The following is a 22531-nucleotide window of genomic DNA, read 5'->3' on the forward strand; positions in this document are numbered from 1 at the left end:
TCAAAATTATTTTGTCCATGATATGTAGGAAGACAGATTTTGATAAGTCAGCAGAAAACAAGAGAGACTTACTCCAAAAAATCTAGACATGCCTACTTAGGCCATGAGAAATCACCTCAAGGTTCTGCTTAAGTTGGTTGAAGGGAAAATGCCATAGGCAGCAAATCTATGTAAAAGAATATTGCATTTTGGAAAGTTGTCCACAATTTAGTTTTAAGTGAAAGACAAATTTTAAAATACAGAAGATGTAGACATATAAACTTTATAATGTGGAGACAGAGTGGTGGGATTGCAGGTGGAGTTCTTTTTTTATTTGTGTGTCTTTCTAATTTTTAAAAAACAAGCATACACATCTTCTGCAGATAGAGGTAAAAGTCACATAAAAGAGCAAGTGAGTGCTGTTTAAAATGTATCCGAATGAAGTTCAAGGACTTCTATAGCACTTAATATCACCTCCTAACAAGTGATTTAAGTATTGACAGAAAAGTGAAGGGAGAGGTGGATTTGATTTAAAGTATCCCAACCGACAGGTCCCTGGAAACTACAGTGCTTGCGGGAATACTTAGCAATACCTAAGAGTACGACGCACATGTCTACATTTATTTCCTATCCATATGGGCAAGAGCATCTTACACAAAATATTTTATTCTTATTTTTGAGATAGAGAGAGGGAGAGAGAGAGAGAGAGAGAGAGGGAGAAAATCTTAAAGCAGGCTTCATGCCAGCGTGGAGCCTGATGCAGGACTGGATCTCACAACCATGAGATCATGACCTGAGCCGAAATCAAGAGCTGGATGCTTAACCAACAGAGCCACACAGGCTGCCCTTCCACAAAATGTTTTAAAAGTTACTTTTGCCAGGATCATTGAGACCAACATGCATCCTACAATATTTCAGTAAAAATAGTTGTTGTAAACTGTGTTATTTATTGGTTAAAATTATAGTCCTATCATAAAAAAGAAGAGTCTGCATGCCATTGCAAGAGAAGGACACAGGAACCTCTCGGTAAAGAATTGGCTTAACCAGCTAGTGATAAACTTGCAGAGCTTATTCTAAATCCAGAGGATTAAGAAGAACTAAACAAACAGAATTTTACCAAAAAAAAATTTATATTCATAAAAATTAATGTTGGTCATATGAAGCAGAAGCTTTCAAAGAAAGAGTAAGCTTGTGTTGCCTTCCAAAGTGAAAATCTCAGTAATTAGAATTCAAAAATCAGTATGGCGAATCGCCATATAACTGCTTAACAAAACATAAGAAAATAACAAAGCACGCCAAATGTCAGACCACAAAACCTCACAGAACTCAACTTCCTCCTCAACCAGGAAGGATAAAGGCAGTCACAAAATAAAGAATGCTTTGTGTTTCAAGTTTGGTTTAGATTTGCAGAAGCAGGATAAAAAGAATATTTTCTAAAATGAAGCTAAGACATCTTGAAGGTGAAGTCTGCTGGCAAGAAGCCATCAGACATTGAACTTTCAGTTACATGTCGGTTAAAGTGGAGGTCCGGGTTAGAGAAAGAAAAGCCAGAGGTAACTACCTTGAAAGAGACATCCAATAATGCTACCCCTATGACCTCTTGTCAATCGGAAGCTGATGTTGGTTGGAGGCAAGGGGATCTGAGGGAGAGGAAAGATTCTGGGTATGCCAGGGAAGGATGGTATGATATTGGTTTGTTCATTTTTGTGTGGCTTGTTCCTTTCAGATCTAAATCTTCCATGATTGAGGAAGTAGAATGTAGGTTAATTATACATGTCTTCACTCTGATAATGTTTTGTGATTAGCCTCTACCTTTTCCTGCCACTCTAAACACTGCTTGTCTCGAATGACAAATTATATGTGCTGGGAGTCATTGATCTTTCTCGGTTATTAATTCTTATTTATCCAGAAATCCATGGATAAAGAGTAGCAATTCAAGCAGAGACAGGTAGTAGTATTTCTAGTCTTACATTTGTAGACTTCTCAGGAGTGGGACATAGGCGAAATTCCAAATTGTAAAATACATATTTAGTTAAATAACAGATGATTTCTATTGTTGGGGCATGACCATTCCAATAGAGTTAAGGAGAGCAAAGTGAAACTCTCTATCAGGATTATTACATATTACATAACTCTGCAATTAATTGATTAGATTAGTCATGGTAGGAACTAGATTGTGGTACTCCATGTAGGGGTCCAGTCTGTGCTTATAATAATAGTAACTTTAGTTATAATAGAAAGTGTCATTTCTTTCCGCAAATATGTTTTTGCAATTGCGTAAGCAGAATATGGTGAAAATTATTTCCCAATTGTTTTTAACCTGAGTACTATCCCATTTACTGTCCAGAAACATAGTAATTTGTTTATAAAATCTAGCCTTTCTAAAAAGAAAGCGGTGTTAACATATATAAAACATAAACATTAAAAATATATATATAATATTAACATCAATGATGCTAAATAGCTAGCTGTGTGATTTTTTTTTATTTTATTTATTTATTTTTTCTGCTGTGTGATTTTTTAAAATGTTTATTTTTGAGAGAGAGGGAGAGAATGAGTGGGGGAGGGGCAGGGAGAGAGAGGGACAGAAGATCTGAAGCAGGCTCTGCGCTGGCAACAGAGAACTCATTGTGGGGCTCAAACTCATGAACTGTGAGATCATGACCTGTGCTGAAGTCAGATGCTTAACCAATTGAGCCACCCAGGGACCCTAGCTGTGTGACTTTTTGTTTTAAGGATAGATTCTGGATTGTTCATTTGAAAAAATATTTATTGAGCATCTATTACTTGCCATGTAGTAGGGAATTCTCATCTCCAGGCATTTACAATTCAGTGGAGGAAACAGATAAAAGACAATAAGAATTCATGTGATAAATATGAACTTCAAAGAGAAGGACAATATGCTATAATAAATTTTGTAATTTATTGATTTGTTTTTCTGAAATGTATAAGTTTCCACTAGACTTAGGGCCAGCTAGCTCTAGGGGCTCAAACAATATTATCAGGACCAGGGGCACTTTCTCTGCCTCCGTATCTCAGCTTTGCTTTCTTTGTGACAGTGTCATTCTGAGACAGCAGACTGGCTCGACAGCTCCAAGCTTACTCCCACCAAAACAGAAACTCCATCCCATTAGTTCTTGCAAAGGTCCCAGTGCTGACTCTGATTGACCCTTTTTGAGTCACATGTTCATTTCTTATGCAAGCACTGTGGTCCTGTGATATACCACTCTCATTGACTCCCTGGTCATAAGGACTAACTTAGCAATGGGTGAGTCTCCAAGGAAGAACCAGGGTGCTACTAGCAGAAGAAATAAGAGATGTCCACCATGTATGATCACTGATTATATTAAACAGTATGAGCTCCCATGAGATTTAATGACTCCATGCTGAATCAATTTCTATGTTATATCAAATATATCTATTCTATACTTGAATATGATCTGTAAGGAGAAGTCTATATTGGGCTATTCAAGATGAACATGCACAGTCACTTACTCAAAGTGAGGTCCATCAAAGAGCTGTGCAGTATTCAAACATACCACTGAGAAGCCTGAGGCATGAGGCAGCAAGGTGGAAACTAAGAGACTGCTTTGGAAATTGAGGTGCAATAAAGAAGAGGAAAGGAAACCAACATAAAAATAGAAGAAACAGGGTGGACCCAGTAGAGTATTCTCCCAAATCCTTCAATCTGTTGATATTTAGGAGCTGCCTCTATGAATGGTCTTAGAAATTTGTCCTACTAGCCCAGAGAGATCATATAAATCAAATGAACTATGCTGACATCTCCAAAGGCAAGGGAATTAAAAGCAAAAATAAACTATTGGGATCTCATCAAGATAAAAATCTTTTGCACTGCAAAGGAAACAATCAACAAAACTGAAAGGCAACTGACAGAATGGGAAAAGATATTTGCAAATGACATATTGGGCAAAGGGCTAGTATCCAAAATCTATAAGGAACTCCCCAAAATCCACACCCGAAAAACAAATAATCCAGTGAAAAATTAGGCAGAAAACATGAATAGACACTTCTCTAAAGACGAACCAGATGGCCAACAGGCACATGAAAAGATGCTCAACGCCACTCCTCATCAGGGAAATACAAATCAAAACCACACTGAGATACCACCTCGTGCTGGTCAGAGTGGCTAAAATGAACAAAGCAGGAGACCATACATGCTGGCGAGGATGTGGAGAAATGGGAACCCTCTTGCACTGTTGGTGGGAATACAAACTTGTGCAGCCGCTCTGGAAAACAGTGTGGAGATTTCTCAAAATTTAAAAATAGTTCTACCCTATGACCAGGCAATAGCGCAGCTAGGAGTTTACCCAAGGGATACAGGAGTGCTGATGCATAGGGGTACTTGTACCCCAATGTTTATAGCAGCACTTTCAACAATAGCCAAATTATGGAAAGAGCCTAAATGTCCATCAACTGACCAATAGATAAAGAAGATGTGGTTTATATATACAATGGAATACTACTTGGCAATGAGAAAGAATGAAATCTGGCCATTTGTAGCAACACGGATGGAACTGTCTCAAGAGTGTTATGCTAAGTGAAATACGTCAGGCAGAGAAAGACAGGTACCATATGTTTTCACTCATATGCGGATCCTGAAAAACTTAATAGAAGACCAGGGAAAAAAAAAGAGGGAAGGAGACAAACTATAAGAGACTCTTAAATACTGAGAACAAACTGAGGGTTGATGGGGGGGGGGGGGGAAGGGGAAAGTGGGTAATGGGCATTAAGGAGGGCACCTGTTGGGATGAGCACTGGGTGTTGTATGGAAACCAATTTGACAATAAACTTCATATATTAAAAAAAAAAACCAATTTGACAATAAATTATATTAAATAAATAAATAAATAAAAATAAAATGCGTAAACTGACTATTAACCAAGAATATATTAAATCAGAGTGTTTCACTTTTCAATTTATGTGAGTGAAAGGACACCTACTGCATTTGATTTGATGTTTTTATTTATCTGCATTTTCATCACTTACACGTTTTTAAGAAACCAAACACTATATTCTCTTGAATTTCCTGGTTTTTTGTTTTAATTTAAAATTCCAAATTTAGGTTCCTGATTATAAAGTAAATGTGGAAATTCTCACCATTTTTTTGTTGTTCAATCTAAGGTAAAATATCAAGCCATGGGCCCCAAAGAACTTATTATACCTTTGCTATGATAGATAATACTAGCATTGTGCTAGATAATACTGAAGATTATGAAAATAAAGACTGAGCACTTGATTTACTAATTTATTTAATAAATATTTATTGAACAAAGAAAAAAATGATCTATGTTGACTTTCAAGTAATTTTTATGTTTATTTATTTATTTTGAGAGAAAGAGAGAGAGACACACACAAAGAAAGAGACAGAGCAAGTGAGGCAGGAGCAGAGAGAGAAGGAGAGAGAATCCCAAGCAGGCTCAGTGCTATCAGTACACAGCAGGAAATGGGGCCCGAACTTATGAATGCTGAGATCATGACCTGAGCCGAAACCAAGAGTCAGATGCTTGACCAACTAAGCTAACAAGTACCTCTGATTTTAAAATTACACACTAAAAGAAATGTTTTTTTAATTCTTTTTTTTTATGTTTTATTTATTTTTGAGTGAGACAGAGAGACAGAGTGTGAGTTGGGGGGGTGGGGGACACAGAGAGAGGGAGACACAGAATCCGAAGCAGGCTCTAGGCTCTGAGTTGTCAGCACAGAGCCCGTCGCGGAGCTTGAACCCACGAACCACAAGATCATGACCTGAGCTGAAGTCAGACTGAACCACCCAGGTGCCCCTAAAAGAAATGTTTTTAAACGCTTTAATTTTTTATCTTAGATAAACTGAGCAAAAGCAAGAAACAAACAAACAAAAAAGTTTAAAAACTTAAATCCAATCCTTTCTTTTCAGAGAAGCATATTTGTTTGATTTTCCAAAATATTGCTTGAATGAGGCTTTAACATGGCAGGTCAGCTACGTAAACAGGAAATTTATCAGTAATTTATCAGTAAACACATAACTGTGTTTTTCCACAAGACCAAGCTGTCCCAGTGATTTCCCAGTAAGTGTGTTTACTTTATTAAAGATCTATTTTCATAAGCTAGAGGTCATTACTAATCATGGCTGCCATGAAAATGCCATAAGTAAACCGAAAAATAGGCACATTGAACAAACACCACAGTAGAAATCCAGGCTTAGAAATAGTCATTTACCAAAAAATTAAGCCAAGGTACTTATCATCTTTAATATGTTCACAAATCTTTCCAATTTAGAGACTGCCTAATGTTATATTACAATTACTTGTTACCCCCTCTATACCTCACAGCAGTTTGTATCTGTTATTATAGCATGTATCATGTTGCATTTTTATAAAATGTTATATGCGCCTTTTTGTGGAAAAGGATTTATGACACATGTCACTTACATGTCTGCCTTTGTACCTGGACTCTGAGCTCCTTAAGGACAGAGAGTAAATCTTTATCTTTTTATCCCCATGAACTGTGTTTGGTGCCTACAATTATACTTTATAAATGTTGAGTAAAATAAAGAATGAATAAATGTTTCACAGACCCTTCCACTTAACTGAATTACTGAACTCCTGTTTATTATCACCTTGATTAGTTTTCTGTTTTAAGTACTTCAACGCTCAATTCTATGTAAGCTAACCAGCTTCCTAGTATATACCTGCTTGTAAAATTAGATGATGACTTATGCCAAGAGTGTAGAATGACAGCTTAGTCCTGGGTCTGGTTCCCTGCTGGAGTGTAGGCATGCTTGGCAGTGTCTGGTTAATTCACAAGAGAGACCCCCATTTGCCTTTTGGTGTTGAGTGAAGAAGAGAGTCCTGGTGACAAAACTGCTGGGATTAGACACATGTGGGTATGTTTGGCAAATTCTGGAGTCTGCTCCAAAGTAGGTTAGGGGACTGTGATATCTTCTGGAAGAGAATTAATTTTAAAAGAAAATAACCGAGCATGACAGACCAAACCAATGGCACATTTTTCCTTATTTTGGAAGGAAAGAGAATTCTGTGCTCAGCCAGGTCTGTCACTTGGAGTTGTCTCCTCTGCCCGCCATTAGATGCAAGGAAGGCAGAAGGATGATAAGCCACAGTTGGAATAACTCTCTTTTTTTTTTTTTTATTTAAAAAAAAATTTTTTTTTTCAACGTTTATTTATTTCTTTTGGGACAGAGAGAGACAGAGCATGAACGGGGGAGGGGCAGAGAGAGAGGGAGACACAGAATCGGAAACAGGCTCCAGGCTCTGAGCCGTCAGCCCAGAGCCTGACGCGGGGCTCGAACTCACGGACCGCGAGATCGTGACCTGGCTGAAGTCGGACGCTTAACCGACTGCGCCACCCAGGCGCCCCAAGGAATAACTCTCTTAATAAACTCTCCAACATTTGGGGTTCTGGTTTAAAGTACTCTGGGATCCCTCAAATAGAGTGTAACACAAAGTAGGGTCAGCCATTCTGCTTCTGCCCCTTCCCCAGCAGCATTTTATCATATTCTACTACATAGTCTTAAGGGAAGAAGTTTAATCTCCTATCTTCATGTTTGCAGAGAAGGAACCTTATTCTCCTCCTGTTGGGACTGTGGTCTTTGAAAGTAAGCTTCCAGCTTCTCTCCCAACCCCACACCTGCTTCCCACAAAGGAGGAACAGGAGCTCGTTTCAGGGAGAATGCCCACATGTTGAAAGTGACTCTCCTGCACAGAGATCTCTTGCTCTGTAGGACCCCTCAGGAGAGCAGTGGACACTCGGAGTCTCTGGCTCCCTTTGTTTCCGTACGAGAAAGCACAAAGGGAGAGAATCAACCTCGTACCCTTCCCTCTCTGCTCTCTGGTCAGCCAATAACTGGGTTGATGAGGCAAGTCTGTGATCTTCCAAGCATCTGCCTGGGTGCTGAGTTTGCTCCAAACATCCATCTTCCCAACCCACCCCAGGCTCCAGTTGGCCCCAAGGTCTGCATTTGGATGGGGATGGGATAAAACACTTTGATTTTAGATCCAAATTGCATTCTCCAATCCAAAGTGTACCCAAGTTTGCAAGACACATTGGGGACTTTCCCAGTTCATTAACAATCTGGTTCATTAATAAACTCGTAAGTGATCATCAATTAACTATCAGTTCCTAGAGTCTGTACTTTATCCATTGGGATTAGATAGGGAGTCAGGGTGGATCATAACCTCCTCTCCCATACACCCGAGATACTGCTCTGCCACAGTCAAGGCCCAAGGAATCAGTGGGCTTTGCCCAACAGGGTAGTGGCAAAGGAGTGACATGCGCCCTAGAAAAGCCAACATGACAGGCCTGATGGAGCAGTGGTGAACTATGCTTGGAGTAGCTGGGCGTTGGTGGGGGGCTGCATTGCCTAGCAGGAGTCTGTTCATGATTGCACGTGAGAATACAAGATACTACCTGATGGCTTCCAGAAACGTTTGAGGCTAGAGAAGCTTTACATGGCTAGTGAGGACCTGCATCATGTTGGTGAAGCCAGTGATAATTAAATTATTCTTCTAAGTGATCTCATTCACTCACAAACTGCTGGCTGCCAGGAAATCATGGCTACCCTTATTCTACTCTCTAACTGAGCACTTGTTCATCAGAGCACCTTGTCTAAAGCAGGCGATTATAGTAGGGATATGAACTGATTAATTCATGCTGATCATTCACATATTGCTGTGTAAAGGATTGCCAGTTGAAATAAGAAAGCCACTATTGTTAGGAGGTGTTAATGTGCTAGCTCAAGAATTTTAAATTATGTTTTGTTCATTTCTGAGTGAGTTTGGAGTATGAGTAAAAAGTAAGTCTGCAAACTAGAACTATGAAGGCTTATTCCTTAAATAATGTTTTAAAGCCGATGTCATTATCCAAAACTGATTCTCTATGTCCTAAAGAAATTCTCTTTCTTGCCGCCTCAAAACCACATTGCGGATCAAAACAGTTTGTTCTCAAAGTGAGTTTTTTTCAGCTAAGTTATTATTTCAGAAGATAATGCCAAATCTGCATACAGTTTACATTTGAAAACTGTTCCAACAAATAAATGCTACTTTTTTAAATTTGATTTTTGACACATCTCCTAAATATACACAAATATACACATGCATACACAAAATTTTATTTTGCTCTAAAATGCATCTTTTCATCTATAAATATTATGGTTATAATTTTAGACATTTCTTTTTTTCTCTAAACAATTACTTATTCTCTTCCAGATAGTGGCAATATTTGTTTCCTAATTTCATTAAATGAAAGCTAATAGAATTCTGAAATCACAGAAAAATTTTCACTTGTACAAAATTTTATTTATTTGTAATAAATCTTTTCTATTTATTTATAATATTCATATGGTTTCTATTCTTTTTCCTCACAAGAGTAATGTTTATATTAGTTTTTCCCTATCTTCTGAATCAGTATCAGAGATTTTTTAAACATCAAATTTGCATCTAAATTGAGTTTGATAAACTTTCATGTCACCCAACTATTCCATGTATGTAAGGGATTAGTTACAAAATGACACGTGTTCTCGATATTCTAAACAATTCTAAACAAGGCCGTGCTTGGGATGTTTTTCCAACTGTGTTGACAAACGGACAAATAGAAATTTTTTCTGCCATCCTGCCTCAGTAGCTTTATCTCAAAGTTAATAATAAGAGTGTTCTGATCACAGAAAGGTAGTTTGATGTGGTGGAGGAAAGGAGTAGGACTTTGGAGAAAAGGAGACCAGGGCTCAAACTACTTACTAGTTGTGTGATCTTGAATAAGTTATTGCACCCCTCTGGACCTCAGTTTCTGCATATGTGCAATAGGAATCAGGCATGTGTGCCGGGCAGATTAAGCAAGACACTTTTTGTGAGTACTTGTAACATGGTAGGCGCTGAAAAATGCCAGTTTTATTATCTTATAACATACTTCTTCCTGGAAGCCGGGCCATTTCTATGGATTTAATATGCCATTCATCTTTTTAATAGTTATAAAGTCATGGGACTTTGGGACTATAGGTTACCTTCGAAATCAGTTATTTAATGGAATTTCACAGATAGGGAAACCAAGGCACTGGAAAGTTAAATGGTGTAGAGAGTCCTTTTCTATACGTTTTGTAAAATAAGGAAATTGGAGCCAGAATCCTCACTTGCTCACATTTCCATCTGAAAATGGCAGGAACAACCAACGCTCACAAAAGTGGCGATAGGTGTGAGGCAAACTTCATGACAGTTCATGGTTCATACCTCAAGGAAGATAAACCCAACCTATTCTGAGAGAGGGATTTCTTCACTTTACTATTACGATGCATCTGAATGTTTTGTAGAATCCTGAAAATTATGAACTGAATGAACATAATCAGTTGTCTAATATCAAAAGAAGTAGACATTGACTATGATTGATAATTCTACATCCCAAAGATATTTCAGATGCACTTTCATTTGCGACTGTTACTATCATTATCAACTGGGCCTTGAGAAGTAAGAAACTCGAGGCCCTAATTCCCATGAATTTACTACGTAAAGAGGGTTTCATATTCCTCGGCAGAACAAAAGGGTTGGATTCAAGGCGTATTTCCCATATTGCAATCCTTTACATCACCACTTCACAATTTTTATTGCATACATATATGTAATGTTATTTACTTTTTCAAATGGCTTCACTTTTTAAACTTAACCTCATCCTAAACCATAATGTCTAGCACATTTGCTATACTGATTTTTTCTTTTTAAAAATTGTTTTTAATATTTATTTTTGAGAGAGAGAGCATGCGTGAGAGAGAGAGGCAGAGAGAGAGGGAGACACAGAATCCAAAGCAGGCTCCAGGCTCTGTGTGATCAGCACAGAGCCCGACACGGGGCTGGAACTCACGAACTGCAAAATCATGACCTGAGCCAGAGTCAGACGCTCAACCAACTGAGCCACCCAGGCGCCCCGATTTCATTTTTTCTAACATAAAGATAATTTCATGACTATTAAAATAAATACCTGTCTAAATACCACCTAGGGGCGCCTGGGTGGCGCAGTCGGTTGAGCGTCCGACTTCAGCCAGGTCACGATCTCGCGGTCCGTGAGTTCGAGCCCCGCGTCAGGCTCTGGGCTGATGGCTCAGAGCCTGGAGCCTGTTTCCGATTCTGTGTCTCCCTCTCTCTCTGCCCCTCCCCCGTTCATGCTCTGTCTCTCTCTGTCCCAAAAATAAATAAATGTTGAAAAAAAAAATTAAAAAAAAAAAATACCACCTAAAATCACCTCACGTACCACTCTGGCTTCCTTATGGCCCGGCAGAATCTCAGTCTTACTCCTGCTCATCCCCGAGTCTAGTCGGAATAAAGTAAGATTTGCGACCACGAAACCCTTTCTATTCTCAAGTGTTTAGTCTGTGGGATAAAAAAGCCACCACCTTGGATCCATGTGCTTTTTGGGGGGAAGGGAGTTGTGGTAGGATCCATGTGCTTTTGAGTAAGCACTAAGAGAACACGAAGGCAAATCCAGTAAAATTTCCTGTTTAAAATATTGTTTAAAGGATCTAATCACCACCATGAGAAAGTATATTTTCAGATTACTTCCAATGGCATCAAATTAAGTCCAAATCTTTCATAGCAATTTGTACTTACCCAAGGACACTTGATCTAAAAACTAACATTCTTTCATAACATTCCTAAAAGACTATGGAAATTTTAACAAGCCCCAAAACAGCATTCCTTCAAAAATAAAATATTTGAATAGGAACAAGTGGGAGAAAGCACATAAAAAATTAGCTCTCATTAGTGAAGAATGTATATTTTGGAAAAGCTCTTGGAGAGTAAAAGGAAATCCCAGCCCCACATAAACGTTCCCTAGTAAACCTCTTGATTGAACTGGTTCATTTTCACAAAATTCTTTCTCTTCACCAAGAACTTAAAACTGCATTTCACCATTTCTCTCAAATTTAACAAGTCTATTTTCTTTTAGGTTTCACTAAATGCGTAAGTAGAATCATGGCTATTTTCTATTAGATACGTAGGTGATGCATAGATGGCATGGATGTAGATAAACATATACACCCACATATTCAGATGTATGTATACAGATATCTGTATAATCAACACATACACAGAATGCTTTACTTGGAGGGACTTTAAGGTTCATTGAGCCTAGCACCGCCCAAACTGTGTTATACAATTTGCATGCAATGTTAAGGCGTTTCCTTTACAAAAAGGAATCCATGGGGTGCCTGTTAGGCCTCCGACTTCAGCTCAGGTCATGATCTCATGCTTCACTGGTTTGAGCCCCGCGTTGGGCTCTGTGCTGACAGCTCATAGTCTGGAGCCTGCTTCAGATTCTGTGTCTCCCTATCTCTTTGCCTGTCCCCTGTTCATGCTCTGTCTGTCAAAAATAAATAAAACATTTAAAAAAGGGAATCCATGATGAATTGGATTCAACAAACTTATAGGGGCACCTGGAGTGGCTCATCCGGTTAAGCGTCTGACTTTTTATTTCAGCTCAGGTCATGATCTCATGGTTTGTGGAGCCTGCTTGGGCTCTCTCTCTGCCCCTCCCTCGCTTGCACTTTCTCTCTCTCAAAATTAATAAAGATTTAAAACGAACAAAACAAAACAAACTTAACAACTTAGAACACTACATATATATTGAATTTTCAGGAAGGGCATATAGCAGTGCTTCTTAAACTTTAATGCATCTAAGATTGCGTATTGCGTAGTTCTGGGATGGGATCTGGCATTCTGCTTTTCTAGGAAGCTCCCCAGTGAGGCTGATGCTCCTGGTCCAAGAACCAAACTTTGAATAGCAAGGGTATAGGTTTCCTAAAACTTCTTTTACTTGTGAAACTAGTAAATACGCATGCCCTCCTTATACGTAATTGTTTTTTTGAGATGGTTGGTTGGTTGGCTGCCTTGTTGATTGGTGTTTGTTGGTTTTGAAAGTAGACATCAGGGTTTTATACTTTTTGAGACTATTAATATAGCTGAATCCCCTCATTTTATAAGGATGGTGAATATCATTTTAAAAAATCACTCTGAGTTTACCCAGTTGACTTTTACCTTTTCAGTGGCTTTGCTTTGTTTCATTCAAGTTGTAATTTGGGAAAACTTCAAGTCCTGCACCACTGTGAGAAGGGGTGAAGGACTTAAAAAGACATGTGTTTTTTGAGTTCTCTTTCAATGCACAGTGAAAGATGTGCACTTTACAAGCACAATAAAAAATGTACTTGACTCCTATAGCCAGACGAAATTTTACTAGCAAACAATTGTTTGGATTTATATTAGACATGTTTTTTGGTTGGCTGTCGAACACTTAATCATGGGATCATACAGCAAAGTACCCGAGTGCTTTAGGTAGCCAGCAGGCCAGCCACCCAACCCTCTTCCACCTCCTAATCCACTCACCACCATTTACCTCTCTATCCACTTGTCGAACCATGCACTCATCCACTCACAAATCCAGTCTCCACCTATCCGTTCAGTCATGCGACCACCACGTGTCCACCTACCTACACAACCACCCACCCATCCATCTCCACACCCATCCTTTTACGTTAATTTGTTGAACAATATTCATGTGACATGGTTTCTTTGCAAACAGAGTAAAGGCAAAATTACTCTGTGAGTTTAGGGTAGGTAAAAGAGCAAATGACAAAAACAAAAAAAAAAAAAAAAAGAGTAAATGTCATATTATTTTAAAATCTCCTAATATACAGTACTTCCTTATGCACTAAAATCCCAATCCATAAATAAGAGTTTTTCAGTGGTGATTTTAAACAGTGGCTGGGGTGGTGCTCATGTAGGGAGACAAACAAGCTGCCTGTGAGAGGAGATCTGAGTTGTCTAACATACCTCCTTAACCTGACCTTCCTCATTCTTCACTCCATGCAGTGTTCATTCAGTCCTTTGCTTCCACATTTCCTAGCGTTCTCCTTCATGCTAGTCTCCAGCCAGCTAAACTAAGTTACTTGAAATTGCCCAAACCATGCCCGTAACTTTTCTCTCCAGCTGGACTGCACTTCCTGTCCGTCCTGTATGTCTAGTTCACAGCTTAGTATGTCTCTTTTCTCCCAAACGTTTCCCCAAATCTGCTTTCCCTGATTTGTCATCCACACTTCTCCTGTGGTAATCACTACTTTGACCTTGTATTCTAGTTATTTATGGGTATGTTGATCTCACCTATTAGGCACAAAGCTCCCTAGGAAAAAAAATGAGGTCTGTGCCTGATTTTCTTTGCATTCTTCATAGACTCTCAAACAGAGCCACTCAGTAAATTCATTCCTTTCTGGAATGAGTGAAATCCACATAAACTTCTGATTGAAGACTGAGTGTGCTGATTTCATGATTAACTAAAGAGTTTGAAGCCAAGAAATATCCCAGTGCCTATAAAATTTTATTTAACTATATTGGTTCATTATTATTCTGAATCTTTTGTAAAGTATTTTGCCAAGTCCTTGCCTGAGGATGCTAGTGTGTTTCAAAGTGATGTTACAATCTTGATTTAATTAAAGTGCTGACCTACTAGGGGCACCTGGGTGGCTCAGTCGGTTAATCGTCCAACTTCGGGTCAGGTCACGATCTTGCAGTTCATGGGTTTGAGCCCCGCATCGGGCTCTATGCTGACCTGCAGAGCCTGTTTCAGAGTCTCTCTCTCCCCACCCGCTACCTCTACCCCACTTGCATGTGCACTCCCTCTCTCTCTTTCTCAAAAGTAAATTAATAAACTTAAACAAAAATAAAATATTGACCTTCTGGAGCATAAGCTATTAAAATAATAAAGAATAAAATAATATATTCTTACTTTTAGATATATTAATTCTTACATTATTTTCCCCTCTAAAATATTCCTTCTATTAATAGTCGATTCAATGTCAAACTTGTAAAGAATCACATAGAGTTTTAGTCTGGGACTTAATGTCCAGTGACAATTTCTACTATAACCTCTGGCTTTCAGATCACGTTGGGGATGCAAAGTCTTTTTACCATCGGCAAAATTCTTACCCATCCTTTTTCCATTTAAGAAAATGATTATAGTTTTTGTTATTGCTATTCATTCCTTTACGTTGTCTCAAACATTATATGAATTCTTAATAATTATTATATGAAAGAGAGAGATAAAGAAGAAAAGAAAATGACTCAGCTGGTAGCTCAAAATAGTATCCTACAGATTTGTCCCAAGGCTGGAGATATGACTGCATTTATGTTAAAATCTTTATTTTCTGAAAAACATGTTTCTTCAAGTCCAACATCTTTAGGCATTAGTTTTAGTATCTTTGCTGATTGTATGATTGTATTGAGGTAGACCTACATTGTACCTTTGGTGTTTCTTTATCATCAAAATCTTTAAACTTTTCTTTTTTAAATATTTATTCATTTTTGAGGGAGAGAAAGATGCAGAGCATGAGTGGGGGAGGGACAGAGAGGGAGACACATAGAATCTGAAGCAGGCTGCAGGCTCTGAGCTGTGAGCTGTGAGCACAGATCCCAATGTGGGGATCAAACCTACAAACCATGAGATCATGACCTGAGCTGAAGTCAGACACTTAACCAACTGAGTCACCCAGGCGCCCCCAAATCTTTGAACTTTAAAATGACAATGTTTGCTACAGCTTGGGTAGCAGAGAGGTGAGGTCCATCCTCCACCCCACCCGAGGCCTCAGTGCCAATCTGGGTCAGTGGCGGGAAGCTTTGAGGTGCTGCAAGGGGCACAGAGGCCCAGTGCACACAGCTGCACCATGGCTTAGCTCACTGTTGTCCTCTGCAAGGGCTACCATGGAGGTCACGTAACCATCTGCCTTGACCTGAGTGGCTGTACTAACCAGCATTTCTACCACATTGTGGCTAGTTACAAGTATCCCAGGGATGGCCGTTGGTGGAGCAACTGGACTCCTATGATCCACTCCCCAATAGTCATGGAGAGAAAATTGTCGCTCTCAACCTGGACCAGATTTAGCATTAGATGGGCCGTGGGGCCCACCTCTTTAAGCCTGTGGAGAAGTCTCTGGGTCTTTCTGGCTTTTTCCCTCTGTATCCCATGATGATCACAAATGCTGAGAGGCCATGAAGGCAAAGGACACATGAAGTCCTCTTAACATCTCAGAAAACTGATGCAGAGTCTAGAGAAACAAAAATGAGCTGACTTTGAAGACAGGGCATTAGGAAAAAGGTCAAAGTCCTCTTACAACACTTGTGCAGAGTTCCGAGTTTTATTAGATTTGGGAGTCAATAAAGTGGAGTTTTCTAAGTCAAAAATAAATAAATAAAATGACAATTTTGAGAATTAGCTACCATACCTATTTTTACTTTGGATCATGACAGGAAAGCATGAAAAGGGTTTCATTGGCATTGATTTCGTTGTTGATGTAAATTTACCGGGACCTTTTCAGACCATAAGTCAACTGGCAAGTGCTGTAGGATGGAGCTGCTCCCACAATTGCCCAGGAGCTCCTGTTATCATTCCTCAGTGGCCAGACTTTGTCAGCCCTGTCAACCGAATGGACTCCTTAAGTTGAGAGACATCACTTGATTCCAGTGACCATGAACAAATTTAACACATGTATAAAATGTTGTCATGACCAGAGTTCTCCATCACGTCTCCCTGCCAGGTGACCCTCTGTAACTGCCATGCTTCCGTTTGCCTTTGGCTTAGGACTATGGCCTTGGGCTCTCTGACCACCAAGAATGGAGTGATTGTGGGGGTGCCTGGGTGGCTCAGTCAGTTAAGAGTCGGACTCTTGATCTCGGCTTAGGTCATGATCTCAGTGTTTGTGAGTTTGAGTCCTGCATTGGGCTCTGCACTGACAGGGCTGAGCCTGTTTGAGATTCCCTCTTTCTCCCTCTCTTTCTGTCCCTCTTGGGCTCTCTCTCTCTCTCAAAATAAATACATCAACTTAAAAAAAAATGGAGTTATTGTGGTTTAGGCACCTGGAAGTATTGCCCTTTCATTAAAGAGGAACAAAAGAAGGAAGGACGAGAACACTACGTCAGCCTAGCGGTTTTCCTTCTCTCTGTGCCTTGAACAGTTTAGCAGACAAATGTTGGGACATACTTTTTAATTTCCAACAGTGTGAAGGGCACTTTTTCTTCAGTACTTACAAATGGGTCCTCTGGCACTTACTGGAAGTCCCATCTGGCCTGCCTGCCTTTGGAAGCCTCTCTTGACATTGGCATCCTCCATTGAAAGTCCCTCTCCTCCTATTCCGCCTCCCTGTCAGCTGCCCAGGATAGAGCGCCTCTGAGAAGTGGTCCCCAAGGGACACTCCCCAAGCTGGCATGTACCAGCTCTCCTTTTTCTCATGTATCTGCCAAGTCTATAGCCCAGCCCCTCAGTCTTCCCCACCAAACCCTTTACCCTATGAGGCCTTGGAGGCAAGAGGGACCAGGGGAACTATCAGTACTTTCTCCTCTAGAAACTGTAGACAGACTCATTTCATCATTTCTAGCATGGTCTCCCTCAGAAAAGATAGCTTAAATTGCAAACAATCCACTTTGCAGGCAATTGGGAACACAGACGGTTTGATTTGGGGACACTGTGTGTTTACGTTGAGGAAGTGAGGTTGCATATACAAACTACTGTCTGCTGCTGAGTGAGCACTTAACATTTTTTGATACATAATTGAATTCTCTGAAGACAGGAAACAGCAGGCAGCTGGTCTTGCACCCATTCAAGAAGCACTGTGCTCCTTTACAGCAAGAGAGCTGAACTAGGCAATGAACTGTGCTGTCCGGACTGGGGCTAGGTATTTTGTCAATCATTCAAAAGTCTCTTCTGATGGTGTGTCCATCAAATAGCAGGTCTGGGAAGTGCTGCTCAGAGATGCTTGGTCTTATTCTTTGAAGATTAGAGTGGGGAGGGAACGGGAACCCAAAGTTGCACATAATTTTTTCTTTGCAGCTGGAGAAACTGAGGCAATGTAAAGAAGGACATTATGCAGGGGCCCAGAGGGGAGCCTGCAATTTTGAGAAAATGATCTTCATTTACCCTGTCATTTCCACATAGCTGGTTGAAAGCTAATCTTATTTTTAGATAAACTTAGTTGTCTGGGTTATTATTGGCCACTCCATCGCTGGGATATGTGGTGTATTTCAGGAATAAGGTTGGTCAGACCTTATATCTGATATATAAGTCAGACTTATATCAAGTACAAGATTTAAAAAATAGGTTTACTTCCTTATAAAACTATATTATCTTTTTTTTAACGTTTGATTTATTTTTGAGACAGGGAGAGTCAGAGCATGAACAGGGGAGGGTCAGAGAGAGGGAAACACAGAATCTGAAACAGACTCCAGGCTCTGAGCTGTCAGCACAGAGCCCGACGCGGAGCTCGAACTCACGGACCGCGAGATCATGACCTGAGCTGAGGTCGGCCGCTTAACCCACTGAGCCACCCAGGCGCCCCAAAACTATATTATTTTTGTATAAATTTGTATTTATTTATTTTTGAGAGAGAAAGAGAGAGAGAGAGAGAGAGAGAGAGAGAGAGAGAGAGAGAGACAGCATGAGCAGGGGAGGAGCAGAGAGTGGGGACAGAGGATCCAAAGAGGGCTCTGCATGCACAGAACAGAGCCCCATGCAGGGCTCAAACCCACAAACTTTGAGATCATGACCTGAGCCAAAGGAAGTCACTTAACTGACTGAGCCACCCAGGTGCCCCATGCACGGTGTTCTTTATGTCCATCACTATGATTATTAAGATCTTGTCTCTCACATCAATAAAGCTCCCTTAATGAGATAAAAAAATGGTTCCACAAACTTAAACACTTCTAGAAGTCTTTTTTTTTAAATCTAAACTAAATTTTGAAAAAGCCCAGCACAATATGTACCAGAGTTTTTAATAAGATAATTTTTCATATCACATTAGGAAATTTAATCTTGTCATGAGACAAAGCAAAATGTTTTTTCCTTTCTTTTGCATAGGAGATAATAGGTGGCTTTCCAGATGAGGGGCCAAAAAGCTAAGCCTTCTGCTTGGGCATCTCCCCTGTGGGTTTCCATCTCTAAACAGTGGGCATGAGGTCTACCCCTATCTCTCTCTTTGACTGCATAAAGGCACTCGGAAAAATTCTGGACCTTAACCTCCTGAGGAGAAGAGTCTCTTGGAGAAGAGACTCTTCCATCTATCCTGAAATGCAAAGCAACTCTAAACGGTCCTTTTTGTGCTTTATCAGAGATGATGGAGATTTTTTATTTTTCATCCCGGTTACAAACATCTTCAAACTTCAATGGACACAGTTCCCTTCCTGTTACAAGAGAATTCTGGAATGCTGGGTCGATCTGTGCGCCAGGTATCCTCACCCCAAAGAGGACAGAGTTGGAAGAACAGATTCTGTTGCCACTTTCCCATGTACTCCTTTCACATCCACTGTGGGGAATGGGTTTAAGGGTGTGGGATCCTCAGTGAGGTAGCCATGATTTTAGAATGTTCTATTTGTCTCTAGACTCTCTTGCTTGGCAATGGGATTATTCTATATTAGAAGAGCTACTACTGTCCTCTCCAAGTAAAGCAGGAAACATTTTTAGGAAAGACTAGAAACATATTTTTATAATTATGATAACACTGGGCTGTTCTTGGATCATAAATTAGTCTCTTCCTTCTTAACCTTCCTTTCTCTTTTTCAGAGATTGGCCAAAAAGTTACAAATATTTCAATTCCTATTCCTAAGGAGATTTTTAAAAAATTTTCATGTTCTTTCTTCCTTTCTATGTGATTTTATTAAGGAGTCGTGATTAGCATTCATAGTAGTGTCTATTCCCCTTGTCCCTTTACTTTTTGTTTGTAAATCATTGGCTGTTTTACAATTTTTATTTATGAAACAATGTTTATGGAAGAGACAATTTACATTTCGGAAAGAGTCCTTAGTGATTAAGAGAGAGAGCTCTGGAGCCAGACTTCCTGAGTTCAAGGCCCAGCTCTTCTAACTACTAATTTTGTGAACTTGGCAAGTTACTTAAACACTTGTGCCTCAGTTTCCTTATCTGTAATATGAGAATAATATCTTTTCCAAGGGTTTATTTGTAGGATTAAACAATTTAATACATATAAATGCATAGACCAGTACCATACAAAAGCAGAGGCTCAAGTCATATATGATTCTTGCAACTATCATCATTAGTGTATCTTTAGACAGTTAATAAATATATTACATGGCAACCTATGACATCCCTCTTAATGCCTAAGAAGCTACGACTGATTTTTTGTTTCTAAATTGGTTAAAACCAACATATTTCCCCCTCTTTAGATAACTATTTATCCAACATAACTTTCTGAGGAAAGCTTAGCTTTACTTAGTTATCTAATGAGATAAAGTATACAAAGTACTCTGCAAATCGTAAAGTACTATACAAATGTCATTCATTATAACGCCTACTACTAAGAAAATCTCTATTTACAGATGCCATTATTTAAGAGAGGTCTCATCTTTCCTTTTGGAAATAAATTTGAGGTTATTTTCCCATAAAGAAAAATCTTCACGGAGTCTCAAAGATCTCAGAGTAAGATTTGTTGATGACATTTTTCATTATTGGGATAAGGATTTAGATTGTATCAGATTGAAACACATTTGCAATTTCAGCTTTCCTTCAACAAAGATAGGAACAGATTGCTGTCTCTTGTCTATAAAACAAAACAAAACAAAGCACTCTTGGTTGCAGGAACTGCAAAAATAAATGTTAAATAAAATAGGTGCCTAGAAACTTCGACCGTTAGGTCATTTGATGTGTACTGAATTTGGCTAACTGTAATAATTGCATATCTTAAGAAATTTCCTAAGAAGGAGACATCCATTCTGCAGACCAACACTTAACTGCTGAGATTTCTTAGACTGTCACACACAGTATTCTCTCCTTCTTCAGTTTCCTTTTGTACACACAATGCAAGTCTCCCCTAAATAAGACCCTATCATGATACATATTATCCTCTTCTCAGGCTGTCAGCCCTATACAATCTGGCATTTCGTTATCAGCCTATAATGTTGTCATACATAAAGTTATTTCCTGAGTGTATTTGCCTCCTTAGGTAAAGTTTAAGCCCTTGATTAAGGATCATACTTTATACTGTTCATAATCTTTTTACAATGGCCAGCCAAGTCCTAAGCATATAGTTGCTCAGGGAATGCTGATTGATTGGTTGATTGATTGATTGATTGATTGATCAAAACTCACGTGAGACTCTTCTAGAATCTAATGAGACAAAACCCACCTTTTCCCCAAATGAAACAAGACCTCATAGCAGAGTTTTTTCACTTTGCTCAACCTCTTGTACAGCCTTCTCTGACGCTCCTGTGACGGGCAGATAAAGCACTACAAAGGAGAAAGATCTCTAGCTGGAGTTTAAAATGTCTGGACTTCAAGTACTGAACGCAAGCAGAATATTTAACCTCCTTGACCATCAGTTTTCACATCAGTAAAATGGGAAAAATGATGTGTGCTGCCTCCTCATTTTGAGAATTGGGGAAAATATTTTATATAAAATGCCTAGCACAATGTCTTGTGGGGGCAGAGTAAGAGTAGGCTGGTAAACACATACCAAAGTGGAGGTGCTGATTTGACATTCACGGTGGTTTTCTCAAAGACTCAGTGTGTCCAAAACCAAGCTCATGATTTCCCCCAAACCTGGTCCTCCTTCAAAGAATGGCACCATCATTTGCAGCAATGTGGATGGAACTGGAAGGTATTGTGCCAAGTAAAATAAGTCAGTCAGAGAAAGACAGATACCGTATGTTTTTGCTCATATGTGGATCCTGAGAAACTTAACAGAAGACCATGGGGGAAGGGAAGGGGGAAAAAATGAACAGAGAGGGAGGCAAACCATTAGAGACTCTTAAATACAGAGAACAAACTGAGAGTTGACGGGGGGTGGGTGAGGTTGGGGAAAATGGGTGATGGGTATTGAGAAGGGCACTTGTCGGGATGAGCACTGGGTGTTTTATGGAAGCCAACTTGACAATAAATTATATTAAAAAAAATAAAACTGTATATAAATGGTGACAAACTAAAAAAAACAAACAAAAAACCCACAAAAAACAAAAACAAAGAATGGCACCATCACCCATCCACTTATGTAAACTAAAGTCTGGAATTCATCTCTAACACCTCTCATACCTTCTCCCATACCTCCCGTGCACAAACCGACACAGACTCATTACCTGCTGAGTCTTCCCACACCTCCCCACCTGCCACAACTACCAGATCCGTAGAAACTACCGTCATCTCCCACTGGGTCCACCACAACACCTCCAACAGAGCTTCCTGCATCTACAAGTGGCTCCAATCTCCTCAGAGTACAGAAGCAACCTTCCTTTATGAATGCAAATCAGATCTTGTCTTTCCCTTGCTGCCTACCACTTTTAGAAAAACAAATCCCCGAACCCTTCACTTGGCCTATAACATCTGGGATGATCTGGCCCATACTCTGCACGACATTTTCTGTTTGCCCCTCCGTATCCGCATCATCCCTCTCCACCCCGTCCTGGGCCCCAGGAGCTGACTTTTATGTTCTGCCTCAAGGGGCTCCCTCTCTGTATGATTTATAGCTCATTTGACTAAAGAAAGATGGGAGATGGGAAGGCAGCTGGAAATTGCAGCA

General features: G+C 39.6%; 1 protein-coding gene and 1 pseudogene across 2 annotated transcripts in view; both read left to right on the top strand.

Moving 5' to 3' along the window:
* The window catches only part of RASGEF1B (RasGEF domain family member 1B), a 563026-nt gene that overhangs the window by 452207 nt on the left and 88288 nt on the right, over positions 1–22531 (top strand). The gene's annotated exons all lie outside the window — the stretch shown is intronic.
* Positions 15683–16606, top strand: LOC121033624 (28S ribosomal protein S16, mitochondrial-like; annotated as a pseudogene).

Source organism: Herpailurus yagouaroundi, unplaced genomic scaffold (genome assembly GCF_014898765.1).
Source record: "Herpailurus yagouaroundi ecotype Mexico unplaced genomic scaffold, PumYag 28, whole genome shotgun sequence".
NCBI lineage: Eukaryota > Metazoa > Chordata > Mammalia > Carnivora > Felidae > Herpailurus > Herpailurus yagouaroundi.